This window comes from Meriones unguiculatus, chromosome 4 (assembly GCF_030254825.1).
Source record: "Meriones unguiculatus strain TT.TT164.6M chromosome 4, Bangor_MerUng_6.1, whole genome shotgun sequence".
Taxonomy (NCBI): domain Eukaryota; kingdom Metazoa; phylum Chordata; class Mammalia; order Rodentia; family Muridae; genus Meriones; species Meriones unguiculatus.
The window spans coordinates 84011645-84030455 of NC_083352.1; the positions used below are offsets into that span (position 1 = coordinate 84011645).

The following is an 18811-nucleotide window of genomic DNA, read 5'->3' on the forward strand; positions in this document are numbered from 1 at the left end:
AGTTAGATGCTGCTCGGCAACAGATCGCTAAAGCCTCAAGGCATGTTGACAGATCCTTCCCCCTATACAGACTGATACGTCTTTACCTGTCCCTACCTTGGTGCATGTGTGTGGCCTCCCATGCCACCAGCACCAGGAAAGTGACATCCCATCAACACAGCCACGTATTCAGTCACAGATTAATGTGCAGGATACATACCCTGTTAACCGCTTAACACAGTGTGCATTCGTGTGTGTATGTGTGTGTGTGCATGCATATGTGAAGATATCTGTATGTCTGTATGTCTGTATGCACATGGAGGCAGAAGCACAGCCTCAGCTGTCACTCTTTGGCTACCTTCCTCCTTTTATTTTATTTTATCATTTTATTTTATTTTTGAGACAGGATCTCTCCCTGACTTGGAATTCATTAGGTAGGCTAAGCCAGCTGACAGTGAGCCCTGGGATCCTTCTGTCTCTGCCTCTTCAGTGCTGAGATTACAAGAACACAAACCTGGCTTTCGACACAGATGCTGGAAGATCAAACTCAGGTCCTTAGTTATCCACTGAGCCTTATTCCTAACCCAGTATGCTTTTCTTTTCTTTTAATTCCAATTTTTAACAGTTTGAAGCTGTCAAGACTATTCAAGTGATTTTTTTATTTATTTTTGTTTTATAAAACAAATATACTTTTTTTTAATTTCCAAAAGAGCAAGTGTTTACTTATTTTTCACTGTTAATATTCATGAAAGATGCAGTGGGGACAAGAAGAGCAAGGGACATGGAGATATTTTAATTAATAAAATATACATGAATCACAAAGGCTAATTTGTGGTATTAAATTCTAATTGCCACTTTTAAAGTCACTGTCTCGTGACATACTTTAAAATCTCATTATAAAATCTACATGACTTTTTTTCCTAAAACCAAATTCTCTTAATTCCCCCCGGAGGCAAAACCCATAGTAGCTCTTCATAGTAGAGGGGCTCTTGAAAGAGCCTGTTTCCTAAAGAAGAAATCAGAGGCGGTAGAGTGGCCACTTGACCAGAGGCAGTCAAGAGCTGTGTCTTTTCTTGAAGCCAAGTACAGCTATGAAGCAGAAGAAAGAATGGCTAAGGCAGTGACAGGGAGCACGCAGGGTCATTGCTAAGGCAGTGACTGGGAGCACAAAGGGCCATTGCTGCTGACTCTGAACCAACCCCTCCCCTTCTTCAGTAATCACTCTCCAGGTGTTGCCACGGACCTTGCGCTACACCAGCATCAATAGTATAGCATGACCTAGGAAGGCCTAGGTCAGGGAACAGGCATGAATCATTCTCAGGCCAAGAGGTGACCATGGCCTGGTTCTTCCACCTTGGAAGCCTATCACAGAGACATAGATGTTGCCACCTGATTTTTTCAGTGTAGTCATAGAGAACCCACAAAAATGCCCTGGTGCAGTTTTCCTTCGGGTTGCAAGCTTTAGGGGTGCAGAAAAAAGAGGTGGCTGAGACCTGACTCAAGGACCAGGTGTATTTTCAGGGAGACACATTCTACACCTGCTCCCTCCTGTTGTCTCTGGTCCCTCATCTGACTTCTTGCACAGAAGCGGGATGGATCGGGAGAGCACTGGTGGATCTTGGGGCCTCTGCATGCTTCTCTTATACAGATGGTGATGGTATGTGAACATTCCTTATGCTGAATCAGTACTGCACAAACTATTATGTGTCAGAACATGATTGGTTTTGCAATAGATGGGAGGGGCTTGTAGAGCATCTTTGAGAGATTCATGAAAATTCTGTCTGAGGACTTAGCCCAGGACCTCATATATATGCAAGCATTCTACTATGGAGCTACATCTGCAGCCCTCTCTTACTTCTTTTTTCAAATTTAAATTTTTATTTTTTTAGATTTTTTTACATACAAGTATTATGTCCTCCTTCCTTCTCAAATTATTATTGTTACATATACACAGACACTGACACACACACACACACATATATATCTGTGTGTGTATATATATATGCAAACCTGCTGCTTCTGTTTAATGTTGCTCACATGTCTGTGTTCAGGGATGACTTCTTGGGATTGGATAGCTTTCCATGGGATCATCCTTGGAGAATTGCATTTTCCCTTCCTAAGAATCTGTTGATTGTAACTCTTCATCTAGGAGCATAGGCATGTCAGCTGGTGTTGTCACTATGCCAGTCTTATTTAGGAAACCACTGGAAAAAGCTATGGGAGAAAACCTGCCAAAGGAGTAAAGCAATCAGTCATCCTACCCAGCTATAAAACCTATAAAGCACAACATGACCAACCTATCAAGCTATCCACATTGGTGCAACAGTGGCATTTCTATCTTGGGAGTAACCAACAGCGGTCTAGTTGGATTTAAGGTCTGCTTAATCCGAGGGAAGCATTCTCTAGTACTGTAAATATAGCCAACTATGCACAGCTGGTGAGATCATAAACTCTGGAAGAAAAAGAAAAACTTACTGCCATTTAAAAAGAAAAACATAATTTGTTTTGTAGGCTTATCTTTTATTTTTTATTTTTTGGTGGTAGTTCTAGAGTGTCAAATCCTAATTTTTTTCACTCCATTTTTTTAATTTTTTATTAATTACAGTTTATTCACTTTGTGTCCCCCCATAAACCCTTCCCTCCTCCCCTCCCAGTCCCACCCTCCCTCCTCCTTCTTCACACATGCCCCTCCCCAAGTCCACTGATAGGGGAGGTCCTCCTCTCCTTCCTTCTTAGTCTATCAGATCACATAAGGAATGGCTGCATTGTCATCTTCTGTGGCCTGGTAAGGCTGCTCCCCCCTCAGGGGAAGGTGATCAAAGAGCAGGCCAATCAGATTATATCAGAGGCAGTCCCTCTTCCCATTACTATGTAACCCACTTGGACACTGAACTGCCATGGACTACATCTGTGCAGGGGTTCTAGGTTATCTCCATGCATGGTACTTGATTGGAGTATGAGTCTCTGGGAAGACCCCTGTGTTCAAATTTTCTGGTTCTGTTGCTCTCCTTGTGGGGTTCCTGTCCTCCCCAGATCTTACTATTTCCTACTTCTTACATAAGATTCCCTGCACTTTGCCCAACAGTTGGCCATAAGTCTCAGTGTCTGCTTTGATAGTCTGCAGGGCAGAGGCTTTCAGAGGCCCTCTGTGGCAGGTTCCTAGGTTGTTTACTGTTTTCTTCTTCTTCTGATGTCCATCCTCTTTGCCTTTCGGGATGGGGATTGAGCGTTTTAGTCAGGGTCCTCTCTCTCTTGATTAGTTTCTTTAGATGTACAGGTTTTAGTAGGTTTATCCTATATTATATGTCTATATGAGTGAGTATATACCATGTGTGTCTTTCTGCTTCTGAGACAGCTCACTCAGGATGATCCTTTCCAGGTCCCACCATTTACCTGAAAATTTCATGATTTCCTTATTTTTCATTGCTGAATAATACTCCATTGTATAGATGTACCACAATTTCTGCATCCATTCTTCAGTTGAGGGGCATCTGAGCTGTTTCCAGCTTCTGGCTATTACAAATAAAGCTGATACAAACATGGTTGAGCAAATGTCTTTATTGTGTACTTGAGCCCCTTTTGGATATATGCCTAGGAGTGGTATGGCTGGATCATGAGAAAACGTTATTCCTAGTTGTTTGAGAAAGCGCCAGAATGATTTCCAGAGTGGTTGTACAAGTTTACATTCCCACCAGCAATGGAGGAGGGTTCCCCTTTCTCCACAACCTTTCCAGCATGTGTTGTCACTTGAGTTTTTCATCTTGGCCATTCTGATGGGTATAAGGCAAATCTCACAGTCGTTTTGATTTGCATTTCCCTGATGTCTAATGACATTGAGCATTTCTTTAAGTGTTTCTCTGCCATTCGATATTCCTCTACAGAGAGTTCTCTGTTTAGCTCTGTTCCCCATTTTTTAATTGGATTACTTGGTTTGCTGTTTTTCATCTTCTTTAGTTCTTTGTATATACTGGATATTAGCCCTCTGTCAGATAAAGGGTTGGTGAAGATTCTTTCCCAGTCTGTAGGCAGTTGTTTTGTTTTGATCATGGTGTCCTTTGCTTTACAGAAGCTTTTCAATTTCATGAGGTCCCATTTATTGATTATTGCTCTTAGAGCCTGTGCTGTTGGTGTTCTGTTCAGGAAGTTGTCTCCTGTGCCGATGAGTTCAAGGGTATTCCCCACTTTTTTTTTTTTCTAACTGATTTAATGTGTCTGGTTTTATGTTGAGGTCTTTGATCCACTTGGACTTCAGTTGTGTGCAGGGTGATAAATATGGATCTATTTGCATTTTTTTACATGTAGACATCCAGTTAGACCAGCACCATTTGTTGAAGATGCTATCTTTTTTCCATTGTATGGTTTTGGCATCTTTGTCAAAGATCAGGTGTCCATAAGTGTGTGGGTTTAGTTCTGGGTCCTCTGTTCGGTTCCATTGATCCACCATTCTGTTTCTATGCCAGTACCATGCAGTTTTTATAACTGTTGCTCTATAGTACAGCTTGAGATCAGGGATGGAGATACCTCCAGAAGATCTTTTACTGTAGAGGATTATTTTAGCAATTCTGGGTTTCTTGTTATTCCATATGAAGTTGAGAATTTTTCTTTCCAGGTCTGTAAAGAATTGTGTTGGTAATTTGATGGGAATTGCATTGAATCTGTAGATTGCTTTTGGTAAGATGGCCATTTTTACTATGTTAATCCTGCCAAGCCATGAGCATGGGAGATCTTTCCATCTTCTGATATCTTCTTCTATTTCTTTCTTCAGAGACTTAAAATTTTTTTCATACAAATCTTTGACTTTCTTGGTTAGGGTCACACCGAGGTACTTTATGTCATTTGTGGCTATTGTGAAGGGTGTTGTTTCCCTAATTTCTTTCTCAGCCCTTTTGTCTTTTGTATATAGGAGGGCTACTGATTTTTTTTTTTTTTTTTTTTTTTTTTAGTTAATTTTGTATCCGGCCACTTTGCTGAAGGTGTTTATCAGCTGTAGGAGTTCCCTGGTAGAGTTTTTGGGGTCACTCATGTATACTATCATATCATCTGCAAATAGTGATAATTTGACTTCTTTCTTTAAAACACATAATTTTGAACCATAGTCCAAATACTTGGCCTTATGCCCACAGATTAATATAGCATTTCCTCTTTTTCTTCCTTTCTTTTCTCTTTCTTCCTTTCTTTTTTAGACAGAGTATAACTAAGTTACTCAGGCCTTGATCTCACCTTGCAGCCTAGGTAGATCTTGAACTTGCGGTCTTTCAACCTAGGCCCTCTAAAAAGCAAGAATTACCATCCTGCACCACCAGCACTAGCCATATTCTTAATATTACGTGATTATAATAAGAAAACACACAGTACCACAGCAATGAATACATGCATTATATATTAAATTCGTTTATGACTTCCAAATTAAATCTCTTTTAAAAGAAAACTTTTTAATGAGAAACTTAAGCTCACATGCCTGAACATGACTTTTAGCTATCTGGTTGTGTGCTGGAAATGGCTGCATCAAATCTCTGTAAACGTTCTTTTCAAATTCTTGATAGCATCGATAAATAGGCGGGGAAGAGTTTTTTTTTTTTTTTACATCATTTTTTTACACACATTCAAAACTATTCAATCATTGGAGCTGTGTCCTTTTCTGTCCTTGACAAATTGTAGTCTTGAAATTTCATGTGATAATAGGCAAGATTTGCAATAAAATAGAAATACCTTATATTTCACCTTTCAAGATAATGCTAAAATATTAAATGGATGCAAATATCTTAAGCATGCATCTTCTGGTAGAGGAGGGTAAATCTTAAATAGACACCTGGGTGGCTAGAGAGATGACTCAATGTTTAAAAGTACTGCTGCTTTTGCAAAGGACCCAAGCTTAGAACTCAGCTCCTATATGGGAGGGTCTAACAACCAGCTCCGGGGTGTCTGATGCCCTTTTGTGGCCTCCATGAGCAATTGCACTCACATGCATGCACACAAACACCATTCTCTCCCATCTCTACCCCACACACACATGCACACAATTAAAAATAAAAACAAAATCTTTAAAAACACACACACACATGGGCATACACAAACTAATATAGCCAAACTAATATACACAAACTAAAATAAAAGATACCAGACTCGTTTGCAAAGTCCCCCCCCCCTTTCCTGCTGTGCCTTGCTCTGTGATACTGAAGTCTCCTGTTTTCATGGAGGGCCCTTCTCAGAGTTTCCCAGCTGCTGGCTGTGGAATTGCTACCCTCTAGACTGAATTAGCATCTCTTCCTGCAAGACTTGGCACTTACTTGAGTCATTTTCTTGCTTTGAAGTCTCAGACAGTGGGACCCTGACAGCCCTGCAGACAGTCACGGAAGGTACCTGCTGCTGACACGCCGAGATGCGTTCAAGTGAATAGCAATGCTTTTGATTTTGCATAATGAAGCATGGACTCTCCAGAGTGCGCTGTTCAACGGAGAACAATACATCATTTGGGCCTCATAGTTAAATCTCAGGGCAGTGCGTTAGGTAAACAAATGGCATGCCATCTTGCTTTAAAAGTTTGTAAGAAACCAGAGACTTTGTTACTCCGCTCTTTTAGACAATAATTGCTTGGGAATTGCTGGAAACTGTCAGCAAAAATGGGCGATGGTCTGTGTTGCCTCCGCCTTTCCTCTGGTGTTCAGGGAAGATTCAAAAAGCCTCCTCCACAGAGTGGCAGCATGCCTGGAGCTGATAAATGTATCACGCGCCTGCACAAATTTATCTGAGAAGCAGATTTTGATAGCTCACCGTGGTCCCGGTCAGTGGATAATCCCACACAAACATCAGATCTTAATGCTATTGACAAAAGAAGGGACACAAATAACCAGCAAATTCTGTAAATCCCTGGCTTGTAAGTAGCTCTCTTTTCATAGATTTATCATAAGCGCCCTTGAAATCTAACTGGAAAAAAAAATGGTTCTGCAAGCATGTTTGACATTAGAGTGTTTAGAATCTCTGATAAGAGTTCCCATCCCCCTGAGGCTGTCATTCAATGAAATTGTGCTTTGGATAGCAAATAGTTTATCTTTGGGTTGACAATACCAGGAGAAATTCCAAATAGAAAAAAAAAAATGGCCGATGGGTCATATCAATATCATTCTCTTGAGTGGACACATCTTTGAAATTTTCTTTTAGGGGCTGAGGAGAGACGTGCATCTTCTAAGCTGATGGATGGGATCTAGCCATCAGTAGCTGCTCTTACCAGAAGACAAGTCCTGTTTCTTAAAGAAAATTGTGTGTCTCAAGAGAAGGTTGGGGTGTGCAGTAAGAGCCTGGATGCCTGACAAACAAGGCCAGCTTGCAGCTGGGGATAAGCAGTCCACACCCCTCTCCAACTTTCAAGTCACCTATATCCCCACCCAGCCCATCTGGGCCTTTAACAAGATAATCATGAAGGTATTCCAGCTGAATGATGCACCTCCCACCCCAAGTAGAGTGGGCCTCCTCCCATGTTTTTGTAGGACTTGCTCTCACCGTCTCAAATAGCTGATCCTCTGGACCGCGTAAGATCCTTACTGTGTTGTTAGGGTTTCTATCACTGGGATGGAACACCATAACCAAAAGCAACTTCGGCAGGAAAGGGCTTATTTCACTTTACAGATTCTACATTATTGTCAATCACTAAGCAAGTCAGGAGGAAACTCAAGGTAGGAACCTCGAGGCAGAAGCTGAAGCAGAGGCCATGGAGGATCACTGCTTACCGGCTTGGCCCTCATGGCTTATTCTGCTTTATGTTCTTATACAACTCAGGCCTACCTACTCAGGAGTGGCAACACCCACTATGGTCTGGGCTTTGCCATGAAAATTATAGAGAAAACACACGACATCCTTGTCCACAGGCGGGTCTTATGGGTGAGTTTTCTCAATTGAGACTCCGTCTTCCCAAATATCTCCAACTTGTGCAGAGTCACCTTCAAGCAGGGCTTTTGCATCTCGCCAGGGAGAGACCAGAAAACAGATGCTGGACCTGAATGCAACACTACCACATGGACTTGGCTTCAGGGTCTTCCTCCCATGGCAAGGAACATTTGAGCTGCCCTCTCTCTACCTTAGCATGGCTTATTTTGTACATCTCAGCTCCAAGGAGGACTGGAGTTTTCTGAGCATATAAATTATGTTTCAAGTCTCTTTGAGGAATATATTCCTGCTTTAGCACTGTGGCATGGCCTGAAATTCTATTTTTAAGTAAAAGCGTCTCAATCTTTGGTGTTTTTGTGTTGCTGTTTTTGCAGCAAGCTTGGTGGTCTCTTTTTGCAGTGGACTTAGCCTGTTCAATAAGCGATTCCTAAAGAGACTTTACGCTGCCCTCACCCCTCCTATTGTTCAGAACAAACAAGGTACTAAAGATGACCAATTCCAGGGTGCGCTTTTCCATGTATTCTGAAATATGTTTATTTATATGCACATGCGCCTGTGTGAGTCTATATGAACAATGTACATGCAGATACTTGCAGAGGCCAAAAGAGAGTATCAGATCCCCTGACACTACAGCCAGTTATAACCTGCTATGGGGTTGGCGGGAACTGAGCAGAGGTCTTCTATAAGAGCAGTGCGTGCCCTTAATCATCAAGCCATCTCTCCAACCTCTCTCTCTTTTGAAATAGATTCTCAACATGTGGTCTGTAGTTGCCTTGAACTTGAAACAGTCTTCCTGGTTCAGCCTCAGAGGTACCAGGACTATTAGTACTCTCAATCTCAGGGTACCTTCCTGCAGGAGAAAGCTGCAGGTGTCATTCTGTGTCATTTTAAGGCATAATGCATGCACTAACCCAGTGGTGCTCAACCTTCTTAATGCTGCAACCTGTGAGGGACCCCCCACCCACAAAATTATGTTCGTTGCTACTTCATAACTATAATTTTGCTACTGTTATGAATCATAATGTAAAAATCTGTATTTTCTGATGGTTTCGGTGACTTCTGTGAAAAGATCATTCGACCCCCCCCCCAAGAGAGGCTGTGACCCATAGGCTGAGAACCACTGCACTAACCTGTACCCACTTCACACCCCATCTGAGACACACCAGAAGACCCCAGCCTCTGGATGCAGAAACACCCCTAGGGGGGGCAGGCCCTGCCTTCCTTTCCATCAGTCTGAAAGACCAGCTGCATCTTGCTTCCTTGCACTGCTGGGGATGGGACCCAGAGCTTTGTACATGATAGGCAAGAATGGTATCCCTGAGCTATATCCCAGCAAAACCAGCAGCTTTGAGAGAGGAGTGTCTATGTGGGGTATATATAGAGAGAGAGAGCAATTCTTCCAGCTGCTTTTAAACACAGGTGCCCACAAACCTTCTCTTGTTTTGGTGGCATCTGACCAGTTCCTGCCCATCTTCCACAGCCATGGGAATCAAGCCAGAGGGAAGAGGTGTTCTCAGTTGTGGGGAAGGCAGAGCAGGTTTAAATTCAGGGTCCTTTTTCCGTAAAAGCAACCTGCAGAAGAAAAAGCAAGCTGTGTCGCTGTGTCTCCAGAGTAAAGAAAAATCTGATTTGCTAGCATCTCATGGGGGCATGTTGTGAAATCTGTGATTTCAGATTATGACCTTCATTAATTATGTTTCCAGTGAGTTCACCTAATGAGGCCTGCATGTGATTCTCTGGAATTGTAGTCGGGGCTTACTGATGGCCAGATATGCTGGTCAGCCCCAGGAAGAATTCTTTGACTCAGCATACATGGGAACTTCCTGGAGATTTATTGAAACACTTTCCACTGAGCTAGTCAAAGTTCAGTCTGAATGCTGCATTGACAGCCATCCCCAGGAAAGTGGTCCTTGCATGGTCCAGAGCCATATGTGATGTAGCAACGCATCATGTGGCCTGGGTGATTGTTATTTCCTTGTATCATCACAACCTGGCATTCAGCCACCCTAACCCCTGTTTTGTGACCTTTTTCTGTCTTGTCTATTCTGTTCATCTCATCTCAGATATAAAGGGCACTGATCAGCCAGACAAATGATTCCATGTGTGGCATGGCAAACCAATAAGCTTATTGGGGTAGTTTACAAGCTCATGGGAAGGAGGTTACTTATAGGAGCATGAACAATCAATGAGGAGTCTCCCTCCATCTCACAGGACTGAATGTGGCAGGAGCCCCATTTTACCAAAGCATAATCCCCTAGGGCATGTCCCTCATGGGAGATAGGAGAGGGCTATGGTCCTGCTTTTAGCTTTGTTACAAACCTGAAGATTAGACTCTTCTGTAAAGCCTGTTAAAAGGAAATGGCCACCCCACCTCCCCTACAGCAGCTTGTCCAAGAGTGTTTTCTTTGCCCCTAACATCACTCACTCCCAGGGAAACAACCCCCTGATCTTTCTTTTCAAGTCAGTTTCACAAGCATTACTTAAACGCTAAGTGCTTCAGGGGAAAATGCACTCCAAAAGATAAAAATCTTTATGTGCATGTCTGCTACATTAGAAAACACTGGTTTTTGTTGTTGTTGTTGTGATTTTTTTTTATTCTGTACTCAGAAATAGTCTTTGAGGCAACAGTCACAGAGAGCCACCACCAATGCAAATACTCCTCTACCTAACAAAAATGAGAGCCTGTGGGCGCCTCTGCAAGAGACCCGGCAACCGTTATTTCTTAGCAGAATACAAGTTCAACTTAGTCATGACTGTAATTATCTGTGACAAATTCCAGAGGGATGATAATATTTTGACATGTGACCACATTTGAAGATGAACAATAGTTGGAAAGCATCTCAGCTGTCTGTTGATGGGGGGTTTAGGGGGCCAGGTGCAGAAAGAGAGAGAGACAGAAATATATGTTTTTTGTGTTGTAACTGAGTTGTACGCTTCACACATCCACTGAACACACACTCACAGCCTCACCAAGTACGAGATTTGACCGTGAGGGATGTAATAATACACTCTCCCAAAGGCCAGTGTGAGACCCTGCAAACACAACTGCATTCCACCTGTCGCTTGTTGGAGCTTGTGGAGGTAATGGCAGCTAAGGAGTGCACACATTGAGGTGTGAGTTTTCAAGGGGATGTGTGATGAGGCCTGTGCTTAATGACACAGGTGGCTCCAGGATAAACCAAGTAGTTTCATTTTCCAGGGGTCCTCTTTAACTCCGGAGCTTTGACAGTGTAAACTAAAGTGGTACCCAGTGTACTAAAGGGTTTCCATGACAACCAGACCAGCTTATGGACCTGGGTGTCTGGTTTGGGATACAGCTATTTAGCTTTGGTTAGAAGAACCTGCTTCTGACAACACTTACCTTTATAGCAGTGGCACTGAGGATAAAATATTGCTGGCGAAGTAAGAGGAAGGAATGATGATGAGCTGTCTTATCTGTGTTCCATAGATCTGGATACTGACGCCATAGATGGACTCGACATTTAACAGACAGTGACTCTGAAAATCCAGGGCTTATCAGATTCCTAGGAGATGCTTCCTTTTAGCCTGGGGTCTTTTCCCAAGTGGCTTGATGGATGGTCCCAGTTGGAATTACTGCCTATGTCACTGCTTCATCAGCTACAGCCCCTGACCCCCATCTCACAACAGTGCCTTTCCTTCAGGACCCTCAATCATATCTCCATCTATCACTAAGTGACAGTACCCAAAGCCCTGTTGTCACAGAGCTTTTACTAACAAGATGCTAATCTGCATCCAACATGCACAATTAGACCAGCCTCTGCTCCAAGAAATGCTACAACTAACTCAGATGGAATAATGAAGCATGGAGTCCCCAAGAGGGTGGGTCTGAGAGGGGAGGGCTGCAGCAGAAAAGCCCCTAGGACTGGCAGCAGGAATTAGAGAAACTTAATATTTTATATTAAAATATGAAATATATTAAGGTCTCCAGGCTGACCTTTCTCTGCTCTTTGTTGCCCTGTTTTAACAGCCCACTGCTCAATTCATGGTTTCACTTCTGTATTCTCTAGCTGTGCCTCATGGCCAGCAGATGGGTTCGTTAATTCAACAGCACATTCATTCATACTATAATCCATTTATTCACACATTCAGTAGTAACAATCTACAAGCCTTATTCTAAGCCAGAGGGGAAAAGGGCTAAGTCTAGCAAGATTCCCACTCTAATGTAAGTGATAGCCTTCTACTAGGACAGTGGAAGGAAGGTTGGAGAGGTAGAAAGGGGGGGGTTGATTCTTCATTGGAGATCTGGGACTGCAGGGGAGAACAGAGGACAAAATGTCATACTAAATACAGGAAACTACATAAGGATTGTGACAGCAAGAACCAATTTGGACTGGGTGGTCTGAAAGTTCTCTAAAGAGACAGCACAGAGGCCTGAGTGAAGGACAGAACCAGTGATGCAGAGGTCGGAAGACACCTTAATAATGGAAGGGACTGTGGCTATAGTTCTGTCCATAGAGTGCTTGCCTGACATGCACCAATCCCTACATTTGAGCCCCTGCATTACATGAAACTGGGGCATGGTGGTGTGTATAATCCCATCCCTGGAAAGGTTAAGGCAGAGACATCAAGTGCAAGTCATCTTCAGGTATATATTGAGTTGAATGTTAGCCTGGGATATCTCAGAAAATCGTGACAATGTGTAGGAAAAATAGGAAGGAGAAGTGGGGGGAAAGGAGGAAAGAAGAGATGAGCTAAAAGTGCCAATGCTGTCCAATATAAATGACAGCTGAAGTAACTGAGGTGGGAGTGTGATGATGAGAGAACATGGAAACAGCATAAGATCAAAGACTCAGGGGCCAGATCTTACATGGAGACAGCATAAGATCAAAGACTCAGGGGCCAGATCTTAGAACTCCCATGATCTTGAGCTGGGTTCTACAATGTGGCTACAAGCATGAAGGTTTTCACCCAGGAGGTAAGGATAGCTTGAAGATCTTTCTGTTGCTGGATAAGAATCAAGAGGAACAAAATGTCTAGGAGAAAGAGGCAGAGCTGAGCTTGGAGATGGTTCATGCAGTTGGGCTTTGATGGGACTCAGGAGCTGATTGTAGGGTAGAAGCTGACTTCAAGACAGTCTGGGTCCATTATACACTAGGAGGTCCATCTTGGTGTCTAATAGGTGATCTGGATGTGACAGGGTACAGGAATTGGAGAATCCTATGGACTGAGGCAGGAGAGATCCGTTTTAGATTCACTGAGTGAATGGTCACATCACAGCTTTACTATGGATGGAGTCTGTAGTGAGAAGACACAGAAGAAGAGGGAAGGGAGGAGAGAAAACGAAACTGTAGGGCAGAGGTGAGATGCTGTAGGGAAGGGGGATGACCTCTTAGGACACCACCAACCAGGTGTGCTTTCCAGATCCCGGGGAAAAAAAAGGTAAACAGATACCTGAGATGGGTCTTTCAAACAGATTATGATGAATAAGTATGGTGAAGTCATCAAACCCAACATAGGACCAGTAGGACATGAGAATCAGCTGAGGAGACCTTTCCACCATCAGCTCAGAAGAGGTGATATTCTTTAGGGCTGGAGAGATGGCTCAGTGGCTTAGAGCACTACCTGCTCTTCCAGAAGTCCTGAGTTGAATTCCCAGCAACCACATGGTAGTTCACAACCATCTATCCTGGCATCTGATGCCCACTTCTGGCGTGTAGGTGTACGTGCAGATAGAGCCCTCAAATAAATAAATCTTACAGAAATAAAAATTAAAAAGAAATATATGGGTGCATATATAGATAGATAAATGGAGAGAGGTGATTTGCTGGCCAGAAAGACAGGCATGCAGTGGAACACTGCTCAGCATCAACACTATGTAGATAAAGAATACCTCCACCTATAGTGACACTACAGGGAGTGTCTTCATGCCTTATTCTTTTTTCTTTTTTTTTTTCTTTTGTACTTATTGCTAGAGGGCACTGCTGGCCAAACCCTTCATGAAGAAAAGTAGCAGAAGAAGCACAGATCCTTGGTGATGCTCCTGCCTCTATTGCAGAGCAGGATGAGCACCATGAGCATTAGCTGGTGCTGACCTTTGGTCTGGGGCCAAAGGTACACTCCCCACATGTGCACTCCTTCACACTGACCCATGAGAGGACCAGGAAAGCCCATGGTCAGCAGCTTATAAATTATAACTCCAGGGGTACCACAGTGAGACAGAGTTATTTTGTTTTGACCATATTGCCTTTCCCAAAAGGTTGAATTGTTTATAAATATGCAAAACTTAAGAGATAACTCATAGAAATAAAGATTGGGGTATTTTTGAGGGGAGCAGTCAGACTGGCCTATGCCTACATCTCTCCTTAACCATGGCTGTGTCTTGACCTCTTTCACCTGTCTTCCGAGTTCAGTAGATCCTTGAATATGGGGCTCTGCTCAGACCTTTACAGTGACCAAAACTCAGTAAGTGACCAGAGAGCTAACAATAAACCTATTAGGGTAATGATTTCATACCCAAGACCAAGACAAGCTTATGGTTCCAGCTAAGAGCCATCAGCAAAGTCATTTGTTATGCCTCTGTGTGTACTGATAATTTCAAAGATAATCGCTTATTCAATTAAGGGCTTTTGTCTTGATCAAGGGTATTACCATAAGAAATTAGCCAATGTTTTGCCTTTCAGCAAATAGTGTAAGAGCAGCTGGGACAGGCTGGGACATATGAGCCAGGTGACACAGATACAAAGTTTCTGGAAGAGGCTCCATGAGAGATCAGTTCATCTGCAGCTGTGCTTGAGCTGGGACTTTCCCCTGCCCAGAATTTCTGCTTCTCCCCTGTACCATCCATCCCTCTCCGTTACCAAGGAAATATTTCCTACATCCTCCAATGGGCTCAAGTGTGAGCCTTCTATGAGGAAAGATGGCTCAGTGGTTAAGAGTACTGGCTACTCTTGCAGAGGACCTGGGTTCAGTTCCCAGCACCCATATTGGAAGGTTCATGGCTGCCTGTAATTCCAGATGCAGGGAAATTCTTCTGACCCATGAAAGCATTTCATTCATGTGCATGCACACACATTAACAGCTTCACTGGGCCTGACACACATACCTCTAACCTCAGCACTTCGACAGGAGAATTATATGCATGAGGCGTGAGGCCAGCCAGGGCTATAAAATGACTTCAAATACTGCTAAAATAGCATGGCAAGCCGCTATCTCAAAAACAAACAAAACCAACAAATAAAAGCAGCATCTTCTACCCAGGAAACCCCCTTTTTCTAGTTGAAGCAATAATCCTGCAAGCATTGTTAAGCCAGTATACCCTAGCCCTTTGCTCAGTTTGTCCAGTGCACCCAAATCCTTCCCTCACACCCTCACACCATGCTTCTGGGAAACTACACAGGTACCACACACAGCCTATGACCCTATATATGACTAACAGCACTTAGTGTTGTCTGAAGTTATTTGTACATTCATCTGTTGCTTATTTTCTGTCCGTTCATTGTGAGTGGTTTTAAAGGACAGTTGGCTATCCTTTAGGCTCAGAATAGCACTTGATGTACACTGGAGATCCAAAATGATTACCCAAGAAAATGAATGAATGAAAGTGAATGAATGAATGAGTGAGTGAGTGAGGGAGCGAGCGAGTCAGTGAATGCAGCCAGTATGCTCTCTATAACTAAAAAGTGAAATGACTGTTTCCTGGCACCACAGTGAAAAATGAACACCTTTCCATCACAGGTATCACCTTACAGCTAATATAAGATAATCACATAAAATCGACATTAGGAAAAATATGTCTCTGGGGTTGGAGAGATAGCTCAGAAGTTAAAAGCACTGGCTGTTCTTTCAGAGGATCCAGGTTCTATGCGTAACACCCACATGGCAGCTCACAACCATCTATTACTCTAGCTCTAGAAGGTCTGATGCCCTCTTCTAGCTTCTGTTGTCCACCAGGCATGCACATGGTGCACATATATGCATGAAGAAAAAAATACCTATACACATAAAATAAAGAGTATATATATATATATACATATATATATATATATTCTCAATGGGATTCCATAAGCCAATATAGACCTGAAATGATTTATTCATAAATTTGACACTGAGACATGGAATTTCTAGGCTCCTTCTATTTTTTAAAAAGTCTAGTATCATTGTGTGTGTGTGTGTGTGTGCGTGTGTGTGTGCATGACAGTGATATGTGTGTGTGGCATGTGAGCCATAGCATGTGTGTGAAGACCAGAGGACAACTTAGTGGAGTTGGTTCTTTTCTTCTGCTCTGTGGCTGCTGAGAATCAAACACAGGTGGTCAGGCCTGCATGGAAAACACCTTTACCTGCTGAGCCATCTCACCAACCCCACTTCTGTTTTTTGCAGAAGTGACCAAGGTGAGTACCGCCCCACAGGTGTGTGTGCTTGACGCTTGGCTGAGTGTGCAAAGAATAATGATGTGCCTACTAGAGGGTCTTAGCTGTGTCTCTCAACTGCGCTCTCTGTTTCACACAGACTCTCTCATTTAATCCTTAAAACCAGCCCTGTAAATTAAGTGACATCTGGCCAGGCTTTGCAAATGAGAGCACAGAGGCAAAGTTGGAATGGCTTGCCTGAGAGTGTTCAGCCAGACAGGAAGGACCGAGTCAGTAATTCAGTCTGGCCTGTCTGGTTTTATGAACGACTGTGTAGTCTTTAGACAGGGATTGGAGGGATTACACATCTCACTTTTTAAAAATTCTTTATTAATTACACTTTATTCACTTCGTATCCCCCCCTGTGGTTTCCTCCCTCCTCTCATCCCAATCCCCCCCCTTCCTCCACCCTCTGCATGCATGCCCCTCCCCAAGTCCACTGATAGGGGAGGTCTTCTTTTCCTTCCTTCTGATCCTAGTGAATTAGGTCTCATCAGGAGTGGCTGCATTGTCTTCTTCTGTGGCCTGGTAATATTGTCAGGTGAAGGTAATTAAAGAGCAGGCCAATCAGTTCATGTCAGAGACAGTCCTTGTTCCTATTACAATGGAACCCACTTGGATACTGAACTGCCATGGGCTACATCTGTGCAGGGGTCTTAGGTTATCTCCATGCATAGTCCTTGGTTGGAGTATCAGTTTCAGGAAAGACCCCTGTGTGCAGATTTTTTGGTTCTGTTGCTCTCATTGTGGAGTTCCTGTCCTCTCCAGATCTTACTATTTCCCACTTCTTTCCTAAGATTCCCTGCACTCTGCCCAAATGTTGCCCATAAGTCTCAGTATCTGCATTGATAGTCTGCAGGGCAGAGCCTTTCAGAGGTCCTCTGTGTCAGGCTCCTGACTTGTTCCCTCTTTTCTCCTTCTGATGTCCATCCTCTTTGCCTTCCTGGATAGGAATTGAGCATTTTAGCAAGAGTCCTCCCTCTTGATAGTTTCTTTAGGTGTACAGATTTTAGTAGGTTTATCCTATATTATAGGTCTATATGAGTGAGTATACAGTAAAAAATCTTCAGATCAGACCATCCCTGATCTCAAGCTGTACTATAGAGCAACAATACTAAAATCTGCATGGTACTGGCATAGAAACAGACTGGTGGATCAATGGAATCAAATAGAAGACCCTGACATAAATCCACACACTTATGGACAACTGATTTTTGACAAAGATGCCAAAACCATTCAGTGGAAAAAAGATAGCATCTTCAACAAATGGTGCTGGTCTAACTGGATGTCTACATGTAGAAAAATGCAAATAGATCCATACTTATCACCCTGCACAAAACTAAAGTTCAAGTGGATCAAAGACCTTAATATAAAACCAGACACACTAAACCGCTTAGAAGAAAAAGTAGGGAAGAGCCTTGAACTCATTGGCACAGAAGACAACTTTCTGAACAGAACACCAACAGCATAGGCTCTAAGAGCAACAATCAATAAATGGGAACTCATGAAACTGAAAAGCAAAGGACACTGTCATCAGAACAAAATGACTGCCTACAGAATGGAAAAGGATCTTCACCAATCCTATATTGACAGAGGACTAATATCCAGTATATATAAAGAACTCAAGAAGTTAAACAGCAACAAATCAAGTAATCCAATTAAAAAATGGAGTACAGAGCTGAACAGAGAATTCGCAATAGAGGAATATTGAATGGCAGAGAAACATTTAAAGAAATGTTCAACATCCTTAGTCATAAGGGAAATGCAAATCAAAATGACCCTAAGATTTCACCTTACACCCATCAGAATGGCAAAGATCTCTCTTAGCTAAGATCTAATGGCTAAGATGTCAAGTGACAACACATGCTGGATAGGTTGTGGAGAAAGGGGAACCCTCCTCCACTGCGGGTGGGAATGTGAACTTGTACAACAACTCTGGAAAGCAATTTGGTGCTTCCTCAGAGGGACATGGGTAGGGAAGAGGGAGAAAGGGTAGGATTGTGAGGGGAAGAAGGAGGGGGCTACAGGGGGAATATAAAGTGAATAAACTGTAATTAATAAAAATAAAAAATTTTTTCTTATAGTTATTTCATTTTAATATATTATTTGTTTAATGACTTCCTATCTGTGATTATAAGATGTTAAACTTGGGCCACATTCTAAAAATATCCACTTAAATCTCTGTCTTTTATGTATAAATACATTAGGATTATGGTCTTATCAAATTTATACAATTAACTTATACAATTTATACAATTAAAGACTAACACTTCTTGAATTAATATCTCTGGCAACAGAATTCCAATCTATTTTGTTGACATATTTTAACTTGCTGATTATTTTTGCATGTTTCATTTTGGCCGAGCAAAGAAGGAAGCAGAAAACAGAGATGAGAAAAGTTGATTTCATCTGTCTTAGATAATGCTGCAGCAAAGTGCTCTCATCTACAGAAAGAAAAAGGTACCCTCACTCAAAGTGACTTGGACAACAAAAGGCTTGTGCTGATCATGCATGTCAGTTCAGGACATGCCTAGTTTCAGGTGCTGCTGGATCCAGGAGCCCAAATGATGTCACTGAGATCT

At 42.6% G+C, this 18811-nt stretch overlaps 1 protein-coding gene across 2 annotated transcripts in view; it reads left to right on the forward strand.

The window, feature by feature from the left end:
- The window catches only part of Tmem132d (transmembrane protein 132D), a 605099-nt gene that overhangs the window by 475652 nt on the left and 110636 nt on the right, over positions 1–18811 (forward strand). The window lies entirely within an intron of this gene.